The sequence below is a fragment of the Myodes glareolus genome, chromosome 12 (assembly GCF_982192425.1).
Source record: "Myodes glareolus chromosome 12, mMyoGla1.1, whole genome shotgun sequence".
NCBI classification, from domain to species: domain Eukaryota; kingdom Metazoa; phylum Chordata; class Mammalia; order Rodentia; family Cricetidae; genus Myodes; species Myodes glareolus.
In genome coordinates, this window is record NC_142037.1 from 41,706,902 (window position 1) to 41,720,433 (window position 13,532).

At 45.3% G+C, this 13,532-nt stretch overlaps 1 pseudogene; it reads right to left on the reverse strand.

Moving 5' to 3' along the window:
* Nucleotides 1-4,029: 4,029 nt before the first annotated feature.
* Nucleotides 4,030-5,174, reverse strand: LOC125392417 (large ribosomal subunit protein uL18-like; annotated as a pseudogene).
* Nucleotides 5,175-13,532: the final 8,358 nt, after the last annotated feature.

Sequence of the window (13,532 nt, forward strand, 5' to 3'; positions counted from 1 at the left end):
TGCTTGCAATACACTGTATATACATGTGTATGCATGCGCACGTGTGTCCTGCGCTACCTTCTCGCCAGCAAGAACGACGCGGGGCACTTAGGATACTTCTGCAGTAAAGCTTTAATGCATCTTGAGAGGGAGAGCATCAGCTTCCAAAGCGGAGACCCAGAATGAGGGGAACCCAGCCCTTATAAAGGAAACAGTCCTCGCTTCTGACGTGTCACTCTTGGATTGGTCCGCTGCCCATTATCCCAGATGATGCCTCGGGAGTAGGCAGGGACACAGCGGTAGAGAGTTAACGAGCACATGCGCTGGGATTAAAGGCGTGTGCTACATCACCTTGAACTCACAGAGATCTGCCTGTCTCTGCTTCCCAGGCATCAGGACTAAAGGCGTGTACCGCCACACCTTGAGGTCACAGAGGTCAATCTCTACCTTTGTTCCTAGAAGCAATGGAGAATGTGGTTGTGGCCCTCCACACACGTGAGCATGCATGTGTGTGTGTGTTTATGTACACGGGTGTGTGAAGTCTAGAGGACATATGTGCACTGTTCCTCAGGTTTCATCCACTTTTTGTGTGTTGACTTTGAAGACAGTATCTTCCTCTGGCCTGGAGCTCACTGGCTAGGATACATTGGCTAGATGGCAAGTCCCGGGAATCTATCTGTCTTACTATCAGTGCTAGGATTAAAGAGTATGCCATCGTGTTTGGCTTTTTATGTGGGTCCTGGGAATCAAACGCAGGTCCTCATATGTGTGTCACAAGTGTGTAAGTAATGAAGCCACCTGCCCAGTCCCTGGATTGTTCTTTTAAGCAGCATGTTATTGCTTTCATTTTTTTCCTTTTAAACATTGAGAAATTGCCCTTTCTCTCCTAAGTGTGTGCTAAGCACTGTTTATGATTTTACTGTTTTAACATATTGCATATTTATTGACTTCCTCCTATGGCTCCCAGAGCTTATAAACGCTGTCACAGGACAAAGATACTCCTAAACGACTGTCACATGTAAGGTTCTTGAGACACTCTGCTGTGCTGAGGACCTGTCTCATCAGTCACACTGGCTGCTACAGGTAAGATTTACAGCGTGGCACATAAAATGTGAGAGGCTTTTATGTGTGATTGAAGTGCCCATCAGTTACTGCTGTTACCCAGATGGTGCTGTGAGCAGAGCTGCAAGGTGATGCGGACTCAAAGGCCTTCTTCTGGTGCCTGGAGAACACCACATGCAAACATGACCAGGAAGACGATGTGGGCACATTTCCAGTCTGCCCTCTGATTAGCCTGGGCCTCTGCTCTAGAGATTGGTTAGGTAAATGCAGTGTCTGCAAGGTTTCCAATTGTCCTGGTGCCCCTTTCAGGGCTGTGGCCACAGTCATGACAATGGATCATACTCTGTAGTCCTCTCTTAATTCTGTGGTAGTGAAGGTGTGTTATCTGCCCTGGACCTTTCTAGGTTGTTCTCATAGGGATGTGGGCCTTTGTCTCTGCGAGCCTTTTTACTCCCTGGAGGAAATAGACTTAAAGGAAAAGGAGCCAATCCCATCCCAGCCTCTGTTCTTTGGGCACTTCTCTCTGAGACATCCTGAATAGCAGCCCTCTTTCACACTGCTCCTGTAGGCCTTATGATGTGGTGTGTGTGTGTGTGTGTGTGTGTGTGTGTATCTCATTACTCTACAGACTTGTATGTAAGTTCACTTGATTTTAAATGCCAAGGGCTGAAGAGCCCACATGCTGTCTTCTGTGTTTATCTATGAAAAGCAAAGGCTGGTGTGCTGTCTCCAAGGGCGCAAGCTATTCACAGCCATTCCAGTCAGAGTCGTATCTCTACCCTGCCCCCTGCCCTCTGTTGCCAGACTTTGCCCCTTTGGGTTTAGGGCAGACATCACCAGCTCCCTATCTTTTCCCCTTCACTGCGCTCTGCGCTGGCTTAGCCACCCCAAAGGGCTCATTTGGTAGGAGTTGGGGGAATCCATTGGGGCTTTGTATCTGTGATTCATTTCCGTGGGCCTCACAGAAATGATGGATGGCACTGAGAGACACATCCAGTTTTCAGGTCTGATGATTTTCTGGCTGCATAGCCAGGCCCCGTTGACTCTCACTGAAGGGGAAACAAGTACCAAACTGAGATTAAGTGACTCATCTTGAGGTCAAACCATAAGTCAGGAATAGAATGGGACTCACAGCCATAGCTTGGGAGAGCTGCAGAATCTAAGACTCAAGGGGGGAGAAGGGGGTGACGATGTAGGCAGACTGCCTACATGGGTTACTAGTCATTCTCCTCCCACTGCAACGACAGACAACTCCAGCTATGGATTTATCTCCAGGATTAATAATTCATCCAGAACTTCAATAATGAATTAAGAGCGTTTGTGCACACAGCAATCCTCCAGTGACAGGCCTGCACTCTGCTCTAGGAGGAAAAAAAATAAAGCCACCTGTAATGTTGATGCAGGTCATTTCAGCATGCAACTCATTTCAGCATGCAATTTTTAGCCCCTGTCATGTGCCAAACGTTGGTGCAGTTCCCTGAAATGACTATCGGGAAAAGTCAAATTCCTACCCACAGGACCTTGGGAGCCAATGCCCTATTTGCACATTCCATGACATTTTATTATTTGCACAGTTCTCTTTCGCTGGCATAATGGTGAGAAGAACACACATTAGATTTTGGCTTACAGCTATGAAGAACATGCAGGGTTCCCAAAGACACAATTGGTTACTTTTTATTCAGCCAGACGAACTGGCGAATGCCAGCAGGCTCACGCTGACATCAGCTGCTGCCCTTCAGCTAGAGCCTTGGAAAGTCTATTGTAAATCCTTTAGTGAAATGTTTTGGCAGGAATTTTCATCCAGATAGTATCCACGGTAAAACTGAGACTGAGCACACATTAATTCCGAGGCAGGGAAGTCCTTGCTGGAAGCGCTAGACATGGGAGCTTCAAGGGCTTTGTCCAACTAAATCTCATTTTCCAATCAGTCATCATCAGGTGAGCAGCTTTTCTGTTTGGAGTAAATAAAGTAGCCCTGGCATTTCCTTGTTCAGCCAAGTTTTGTGGTTTTCATTATTGTGACGTCTCTTGGAGCTTACTGCTACGTGAGAATATAGACTCATTAGCAAAAGTTCTGTTGAGGGAGCATCACACACCGGTGTAACAAGTTAGAGAGTATATCCTATGCAGCCCATTCATTTGATGGGTATTGATCGAGCATCCCACCTCCCCGCAGACTTGATAATTCTTACCTGGGCCAAAGATAAATGTCTTTGAGGCCCAGCTCTCCCCATGTGCGATATGGGAACACCCATGACCACTTCATACAGTGAAAGGACAGTTACTACTGTGCGAAAGTTCTCAGTCCCAAGAACATCAGAAGCGCGGCTGTGGGGGAGGGACATCACAAGACACACCTTCCTCACTCCCTTCAGGCTGCCTCTTCCTTCCACCCCCTCTCTTGAAAAGGTGAAAGAATTCCTTTTGAGAAAAAGAGAGAAGCCGGCACTTGGAAATGATTTTTGCAGCCATGTCTTTTGTTCTCTACCGGTCCTCTTCCTTGGATCTCGGGTCTTACAGCCTCATCCATCCTGAATTTTTACATAGGAATTCCTCCCGCTATGGTCACAGCCCAGTCCTTCCTGATTTTCAAGGACCTCCTGCTGTCCAGAAATTTATTCTCTGCCCGTCTTGGAGTTCTTTACCTTCCATGAATGACAACATTGACTCCCTTCTTGGCTCCTACTCGACACATGGCGTGACCCTCTCCAGCACCCTTTTTCCTTTACTCCCGTCCTCTAGGAGACAAGAAGACTGTTTCTTTCTTCCATTTTTTTCGCCCACCATTCATTCCTTAAGCCACATCCTCTAGTTCTGTCTTCCTCACCCTCCTGAGATAGCTCTTGCCAATCACCATTCGTTTTCAGGACTCTTGTGAGCTATTTCACCTCATCATTGGTTCTTTTTTTTGGGGGGGGGGGCTTAGTCAATAAGTTTATTATCTTTATGAAAACATCTGCACAGAAAATTGCTTTAGCTCTCAGTAACCTATTCCTGAACTCTGAGGAAGCTTGCCTTCTTTTAAGCAATCCAGTCTTTCTTCTGGGTGAGGAGAGTTTGGGAACAGCCCCTCCTCCTCCTCCTCCTCCTCCTCCTCCTCCTACTCTTCTTCTTCTTCTTCTTCTTCTTCTTCTTCTTCTTCTTCTTCTTCCTCTTCCTCTTCCTCTTCTTCCTCTTCCTCTTCCTCTTCCTCTTCCTCTTCCTCTTCTTCTTCTTCTTCTTCTTCTTCTTCTTCTCCTCCTCCTCCTCCTCCTCCTCCTCTTCTTCTTCCTTCTTCTTCTTCTTCTTCTTCTTCTCTTCTTCTTCTTCTTCTTCTTCTTCTTCTTCTTCTTCTTCTTCTTCTTCTTCTTCTTCTTCTTCTTCTTCTTCTTCTTCTTCTTCTCCTCACAGGCTGAATTCTCTCTGATGGCAGCATGAGCCTTCTTATGCACCTCCTCCATCATGTCTGGAGTTACATTGTTCTTTATGTACCCAGAGAACTGTTTTATAAGCATCTCCGTCTACCTCTGTGAAATGACACATGAATTCTGCAACATTCTGGCCCATGATATGCTTCTTGTGTACTTTTGCGTTGAACTCCTTGCTTTCAGAATCATAACCCGGGAATCATTTGGTACTATGAGGAATAGGCAAGCCCCCTTCCACAGCTCCCTTCAGGGTTCCCAAAACTTGATCATAGTTCAGGCAAGACCTGCATCCAAATAGCAAGTGAAGGCGCCAGACTGACCAACAATGCTTTCCATGCTGTATTCATCTCAGTCACCTCCACTTGGCCTTCACAGATCTTATCCATACAGAACGTACTGAGAAGCCTGTGGACCAGCAGCAGGCCAGTGCAGTAGGCTGCAGCATACTTTGTCGCGCCAGCTTTCACACTGTATTTTGGCAGTTCCTGTGCATATGGTGTACAGATAATCACATCCCCTTCTATACGGGCATATGCAATCTGGCAGATGGGATTTCTGTTCGTTATACGAACTATCATCCTGTATTTGGGTGTGTTGTACTTATTTTTGTCCTGGATCACCAATCTTTTCCGAGCATAGTAGCCAGTTTTACCCTCTCTGCCTTCTAAATCTCACTTGGTGCCTCTTAAAGTATGTGTCATTCTTGACAACTTCCACAAATGCCATCCTGCAGAACAGAGACCCGCAATTGCAGCTCCATACAGACTTTATCCTTGGTTCTTAATGTCTTTTTCATTTGGTCAGTGCTGAGAACTGAAGCCAGGGCTGATTTTTTTTTAATTTCTGCTTCTTTCATGGTATGGTTATTTGGGTCTTCTACTTCCCTCCCAGACCCCATTGACTATTTTAGGGGTCTCTTATCCAGTATACCTGAGGATACTAATCCTGTGTTCAATGATAAATTACTCATTGAACCTACCTCAGCATGTTCAATGATAAATTACTGTTCTTTGTCTTATGCCTCAGTTCCCATATTCTCTACCGTCCCTCCTTTGGCATGTGGCCCCACCACCTGACAACCATCTCGTTATACCCCCTGCCACCTTGCTTCATAAGTATGTAATTTATAACCAAGTCTAATGCTGTTATTGACTTAGTTAGTGGGCTCTTCCACATACACAGGATTTCTTCACCGTTTTCCTATTGTAGTCTTCTCTCTGTTCTCTTCCTATTGCACGGCCAACAGAGTGATCTCCACAAAAAAATTGTGACCCCCCCATGAACCAATCCTGCAAGTGCTGTATGAGACAGCAGCTGCTTTAGGGTGGACTCATACACTGCGATTCTTCAGAGAGGGGACACTCAGCCTTCGACAAAGGCAAGAAAGGCCTTTGGCAGGGGTGGGAAAGGTCCTAGAAAAATCACAAAGGTCACCAGACCCTATTTAGTAGATAATCACTCACTCAGATGTTGTTTTCCTGGCCAAGAAGGACGCAGCCAGAAGAAGACTTCAAGCCTCTGTCGAAAATGCCAAACAGCAAGGTGCTTCGGTGTTCCTGAAACCTGAGGAAGTTCAGGGTCAGGTTTGTCTTTTAAACACAGTCGACACTGACCCATATCTGTTGGATGGGTTTCAAGTTCAGCCCCTGACTCGGCCAGAGCACTCCTGACTCGCCTCACACTTCCCTTCTCCTTTTAACATGAGAGGCAAGCTAAGGGAGGGATTGTTTGCTGTCTCCTGGAAGAGAAACTCTAGAAGGCCAGCGGTGCAGGCTTCTCCTGCAGTCACAAAGACTACTTGATGGCTCCCGGTCTTCCTAACAGAGTCGGTTCAGTCTGCAGCGACACCAGAGTGTGCTAGACAATCGCCAGGTTTGGAACGTTTCAAGTTTGATTTTAGGTCCCTATCAATAGACATGTAACTAGTCTACGTAACGAGTCAGATATTTTTCTCAGGGAACTCACTTGTGGAAGCCAAACAGCTCACTCACCATCTTCCCCATCTCAACCTATCCTGGATGTAGCAACAAGTATTTCCCTGCCTCCAGGGGTGATTTATTCCACGTTCTCTGTTAGACATTGAATGAGCATGAGTCAATTGGATAAAGATGTCTGAGTACGTTAAAGACACCAAATGATACCAGTGGTAAACTTTACCCTTATACTATGGAAATATAATTTAATTAGAGAATTCCACTTGAAGAGCAAATAATGTATTACTGTGTGATATGAATACTCCCCACCCAAAGGAAATGATTCCATTGTCTTCCTCTTGACTACAGGGATTGAGGGAACCATCAAAGGAAAAGATGGCCTAAGAAAAAGGTCGTGAGCATTGATTTGATCGCTCAGGCATCCATGTGGAGCAGCCCCCCCCCCGGGGGGGGGTGCATGAAAGCTATGGCTCAATTTAAGATACTCCCGGGTTCTTCCTTTGCTGCTGCAGCTGAATCTTTGTTTTGTAGGCATCCATCCGTATCCTGGTAAGTTTATTTGACTGTAGTTTTTCCTTTATATTCAAGATTATACATGTAGGTAATATTCCCCAGTGTCTCTCTAGGTTGCTGTTTTTATGTGTCAAGAAGGAAAGAAGCAAGAGCTAAGAGCAGAGGCAAGTCAGACACGGCATCTGGGGAATGACACAGCGGCTGCCATCTTTTGTGGCCATTCTTTTCCTTTGAACTCAGATAGACCACAGTACAGAGATACTTTCCTGGCAGATGAAAAATAACTGATTTTCTATAATCTAGGTTATTATTACTAAGGTAAAGCTACAGGCAGGAGTTTCCCAGAATAGCTATGAATGTGGCCTAACACTTTTGTACTTGACAAAACATATATACTGGGTGTTAAGCTCAGAAAATAGTTGAGCGTCTTTGGTCCACAAACAGTCTTTCAGGGGATATGAGGTTCAAAGCAGGTGCATGATCACACAGAGATACACAAACATCTTTTCTCCCCTTTCCCTCCGCACTTGATGTCTGAGCAGAGTCTGTAGGAGCACAACACTCCCCCGACTCTTGCCTTTCCAGGGACTCCTCTGAAACCTTTTTTTTTTTTTTTTTTTTTTTTTTGAGTTATCCTGAACCAAGCAGATACTTGTAAGCATCCAGTGGGGGAAGGGAAATAGCATCCACTGCCTGGTCATTCCAGGACACTGGCATCCTGTCTCAGCGTGTCAAGTAACCAGAATCCAAACTTCAAAGCCTGCCTTTGCAGTGTAACTACTGAGTGTCGATGGGGCATTTTCTGAACATCTTCAAGACCTAGTTTCTTCACCTGAATGATGGGAGGACAATAGAGTTGAGGCAGGCTTATGACGATGCTGTTCATAGGAGAAGCGTTCCATTTTCGGTGTCTGTGTGTGCGGGGAGGAGGGTACTGGATTTAATTGCCATGGTCAGAGGAACAGAAGAGACCAGTCTCGTGTGTGTGCCTCAGTGTGCACAGAGGCCTTTAGACACAATGGCTCCCCACACGGCTATGGAAAAGGGTTTGCAACTACGTGGGGGAAGATGGGGTGGGAGTAAGGGCTTCTACAGAGGGAAGACGGAAAGCCATGAAGAAATGATTACTCATTGCTGTCCTCATGGTTCAGCTTCACCAAGACGTAAAGCTATTGTAAAGAGGTTTATGATGACTGGAATTTCTGGAAGCTGCAATTTAAATCAGTAAAAGAAGCTTCTGTTTTTATTTTTGTCTTTTTTTTTGTTATTGTTGTTGTTGTTTGGTTGATTGATTGGTTGACTTTTTCAAGACAGGATTTCACTGCATAATCCTGACTGGCCCTGGAACTCACTATGTAGACCAAGTTGATCTTGAACTCACAGAGATCTACCTGCCTCTGCCTTCCAGGTGCTGGGATTAAAGGCATGTGCCACCACCACCCAGCAGAAAAAAAAATGTTTAAATAGAGCATTTTTATGCTGTTGATTCTTTGGGGGTTTTAGCTTAAAGTAATTACTGGGCTAAGATGTACTTCAGCTCATAATATAGCATGCAGTGCTATCTAGGGGTTACTGTGTAGCTGGTATTTCCCCCACTGTTGTTATAGGCTAGGTAAAGCTTTCATAGATTTAGAGGCATTACCTGTTCTGCCGAGTTGCATGTCAACTAGACACATGCTAGAGTTATCTGAAAGAAGGGAACCTCAACTGAGAAAATGCCTCCATATGATCCAGCTAGAAGGCATTTTCTTAATTAGTGATCAATTGAGGGGGGCTCAGCCCATTGTGGATGGTTCCATCCCTGGGCTAGAGGCCCTGAGCTTTGTAAGAAAGCAGGCTGATCAAGCCATGGAAAGCAAGCCAGTAAGCAGCCCCTCCACGGCCTCTGCATCAGCTCCTGCCTTCAGGTTCCTGCCCTGACTTCCTCCCATGATGAACAGTGATGTAGAAGTGTAAGCCAAACAAACCCTTTCCTCCCCAACCTGCCTTTTAGTCACGGTATTTGATCACAGCAATAGAAGGCGTAACGAAGACATTACTAAATGGTGGCACCACCACCCTTGGAGACAACAGCTCCCTTCCAGGTGCTGAGGAGCAGACTGTACCATGGGAATGACAGCAGCTTGTGCAGCCTTGAGGGGAGACACTGCTGCTTTAAGGAGATATGTTTCCGGTCTCCACTCTTTGCCAAAAGTACAAATAAAGGGTTTGATCTTTTCCCATCATCATCTCTTTGACTCACAATACAACAAAAACACATCGAGCTAAGGGCTGGGGCGATGGCTTGATTGGTGAAGTGCCTGCTGTGTATGAGGACCTGAATTTTATCTCTGGTATCTACGTAAAAATCAGGGTGTTTGAAATCCCACTGCTGGGAAGGCAGAGACAGCAGGGCCCATGCAGTTTGTTGGCCATGCAATCCGGATTAATTGATTCCTCCAGGTTCAGTGGGAGACTCTGTCTCAACAAAATTAGGAGAGGGACTGAGGAAGGCATCCAGTGTTAACCCCTGGCCTCCACATGCATGTACACACACGCGCACCTGCACACACGTGCATGGATCATCAAGCACACACATATATACACTTAGGAACCATAGCAACAACCAGCATGGCACAATAACCCTAAGGGTGCAGCGCTGGCATGCATATTCATGCAGTAATAAACAGCTGCCAGCAAGTAAGAAACCATGCCTGGCCTGGAAACCTACCCAGCTACCCAGGGCTATTGACATCGTGGATCTTGGAGAACCTACAACCACTTCTTTACTAAACCAGGAGAATCCCTAACTATTTTAAAGATTTGTCCTTACAAATGTAGATAACCGTAGTCCTCAATGCTCCTCAGGGGAAATCCCTTTTGCAACAGATGGACACCACTACAGAAAACAACAACCAATCAAAATGTAGAATTGTGGACTCTATCCCCAATGTAAATATTTACAAAACACTCCTGACCTCAGGGAACATGGAGGAAGAGGGGGCAGAGAGATTGGAAGAGCAGAGGACCAGGGAGTTTGCTGTGAGACTGTGTCTCCTAGTAACATCAGAAGCTACATCCGTAAAATCTCGCCAACAAGACTGCTTAAACATTAGCTGAACAAGGGCAACAGCAATAGACGTGTTAAGGTGGATGGGAGGAAGCCCAAATAACCTCAGCCCTACACAAAGAACTACAGATGTGCTGGCTAGTTTTATGTCAACTTGACACAAGCTAGAATCTTGTTGAGAGGAGAGAGACTCAATTGAGAAAAAGCCTCCATTTAAGACCAGGATGTAGGTCAGGCTTGCAAGGCATTTTCTTAATTAGTGATTGATGTGGGAGGGCTCAGCCATTGTGTGGATGGTGGGACTATCCCTGGGCTGGTGGTCCTCGGTGCCATAAGAGGCTGAGCGAGCAAAGGGAGCAAGCCAGTTAGCAGCACCCTTCCATGGCCTCCACATCTGCTCTTTCTTCCAGGTTCCTGCCCTGCTTTACTACCTGCTTTGACTTCCCTCAACAGACTGTGATTCGGGATATGTAAGCCAAATACATTCTTTCCCTCCCAAGTTGCTTTTGGTCCCGGTGTTTCATTACAGCAATAGTGACCCTGACTAAGACAACAGGTAACTAAGCAATATTGTGAGGGGCAGACATAGCCTTCCGTCGGGAAGAACACACCAGTTGCTTACCCGATACCAGAGGCCACTGGTATCATCAAAACCATACATACGAGTAACATTATACATACTGGGAAGATTGTATCTATGTATTTAGGACTATGTATGAATACACATATGCATATACATGTAACAACAATTAGTAAGAATCGGTCACGCATTTGTAAGAGAGCAAGGAGGAGTATATGAGAGGAAGGGAAGGGGAAAATCGTGCAATTATAATCTTAAAAACTATTGAAAATTTTATTTTAAAATAGAAAAAATACTACATATGTACAAAATGAAACTGAGTAAAAATTATTTGATTAATGACAGTTTCACTCTGAGAGTCTATGGAGATGGAATGTGGCAGAAGAATCCTAGAATTTGGGAAAGGATTACAACCACCCAGTCTGAGGATGGTGGCTCATGCCTAAAATCCCAGCACTTGGGTGGCTGAGGCAGGGGGATCATTGTGAATTTGAGATTTGTCTGGGCTATATGAGTCATTCAAGGCCAGTCTAAGCTGAGTTTTGAGACCCTATCTCAAAAAAGAAAAAAAGGCAGGAAAGATGAAAAGGGGAGACTGGGTGGTGGTAATGCAAGTCTTTAATCTCAGCACTTGGGAGGCAGAGACAGATGGATCTCCAGGTTAGTGGCCAGCCTGGTCTATGGTCTACATAGTGAGTTCCAGGACAGGAAAAGCCCTGTCTTTAAAAACCCCAAAAAAGGGTGGGGCAGGAGGAGGGAGGGGAAAATGGAGGAGGAGGGGAAGGGTAAAAAGGGAAGGGAAGAATGGGGGAGGGAGAGAGAGAAGGGAGAAGAAGGAAAAGCAAAAATATAGCAAAGATAGCCATGTAAACAAGATAAATTTTATTTACTTATTTTGAATCCCTAGGGGTTGGATCCAGTGCCTTGTGCATGCTAGGCAAGGTCTCTATTACCGTTCATATTCCCAAGTTTTGCCTATTTTAAAAGTCCTGAGACAACAAGAGACTCAAATCAATAGTTCTATAAAACCGTGTTATCTGGTTTGAAGGTATTTTAAATTTAGTAGAAAAAATTTTAAGATATAAATCTTTATTTTGCTCATTATAGATAAAAATGACAGAACAAATGCTCCACACTTCATAGATTTTCCTGTTTTCATTCTATTTGCCGGGAAATCAGATCCTCATTCTATTTGAGGCACTGTACGTAGCTGGGGGTGAGAGCACGTTAGAAAAAAAAATATTGTAATATGTAATTATATCTAGTAGAGCTATTGTACCAAAATAGACTGACTTTCGAATAGGAAATTTGATTTAATTTTGTTGTTTATAATTTTGTTAAGGACTTACTAATTGCAAGCAGTGAAGAAAGGCATTGATCCAGACCTGTTTTTCATTGTCATACAAATGAATAATTTTTATAAACGGACAGTCCTGAAATCATACATTCTGATAGCTACCATTTTTACTAGTACAATGCTGGGGGCGCAGCCCAAAGCCTCTCATGTGTTAGGCGTGTATTCCAGCACTGGTCAATGTTCCAGGTATCATCAGCTCTCTTTGGAGTGATTTGGTGACTTATGTCGAAGATTATCAGGCAATCCCGTAGCAGAATTGTATTTGAGGAGTTAAACACTAACTAATTGCATTTGTGAAGTGGTGGTGGTTTTCTCATTCCAAGAATTTCTCTTCTTCTCTCCCAACAGTTGCTTATGACAAGTTAAGTAATAAAAATTTCTAAACTGTTCTACTTCCAAAAAAATCCTTTTGCATGTTGCCAGGGTTTTCTCTGTGCAATTACAGAGATCCAATTCTTTTGGATTATAACTTCCTCAAGCAGCGGCTTTTAGCTCTGGTGTCAGGAGCCACAGGCGTGCTGTTATTTGTGTGAGAGGGGACACAGTTATTATTTGGGATGAATTAAGGTCATGTCTTTCTGGATGACTCTGTTACCATGGAACATAGTGTGAGCGTCTCATAAAGGTGCCGCATGCAGCAAAGATGATGATAAACTTCTTGATGAGGAGAAAGGTGGTGGGGATGGAAACGCACCTTTGCCCTCGGGTAGGTCCAAATCTTCTCTGTTTTGTCTCTTGTTATAGCTGGGATATATACCAAATGCCACACAAGAGTTCTTATGCTAAAAGGGATCCCCCATCCCTTCTTTCATAGAAGTTTCTTTTTGCAGCAGGAGACTATCATGCAAAGCCACAGCTGGTCAAGATGTAGAGAGCAACTGGCCACGGGGCACCACTTACAACACCCCCCTACACCTGGCCAGGGGAGCGCCACTTACAACACCCCCCTACACCTGGCCACGGGAGCGCCATTTACAACACCCCCCTACACCTGGCCACGGGGGGCGCCACTTACAACACATGTGGAGGGCCGCAACCACATTCTCCATTACTTTAAGGGGCAGAGGTAGTTGACCTCTGTGACTTCAGGGTGTGGCAGTACACACCTTTAATCCCAATGCCTGGGAGGTGGAGGTACATTGACCTCTGAGACTTTAAGGGGCAGAGGTAGTTGACCTCTGTGACTTCAGGATGTGGCAATACACACCTTTAATCCCAATGCCTGGGAGGCAGAGACAGATCTCTATAGGTTCAAGGTGTTGTAGCACACGCCTTTAATCCCAGCATTGGGGAGGCAGAGACAGTGGGACTATAATACGCATGTGCTTGGTAACTTTCCACTGCTGCGTCCCTGCCTACTCCCAAGGCATCATCTGGGTTGATGGGCAGCTGACACGTCCGAAGCGAGGACTGTTTCCTATATAAGGGATGGGTTCCCCTCATTCTGGGTCTCCACTTTGTAAGCTTATGCTCTCTCTCTCAAGACACATTAAAGCTTTTCTGCAAAAGGATCCTAAGTGTCCCACGTCGTTCTTGCTGGCGAGACGATAGCGCGGGACAAACACATCGCCTACACCTAAGGCTCAAGGAACAACTTGCGAGAGAGGCTGCGAGATTGTAAGAGCCGCAGCATCAGAGCATCTGCTGTGAG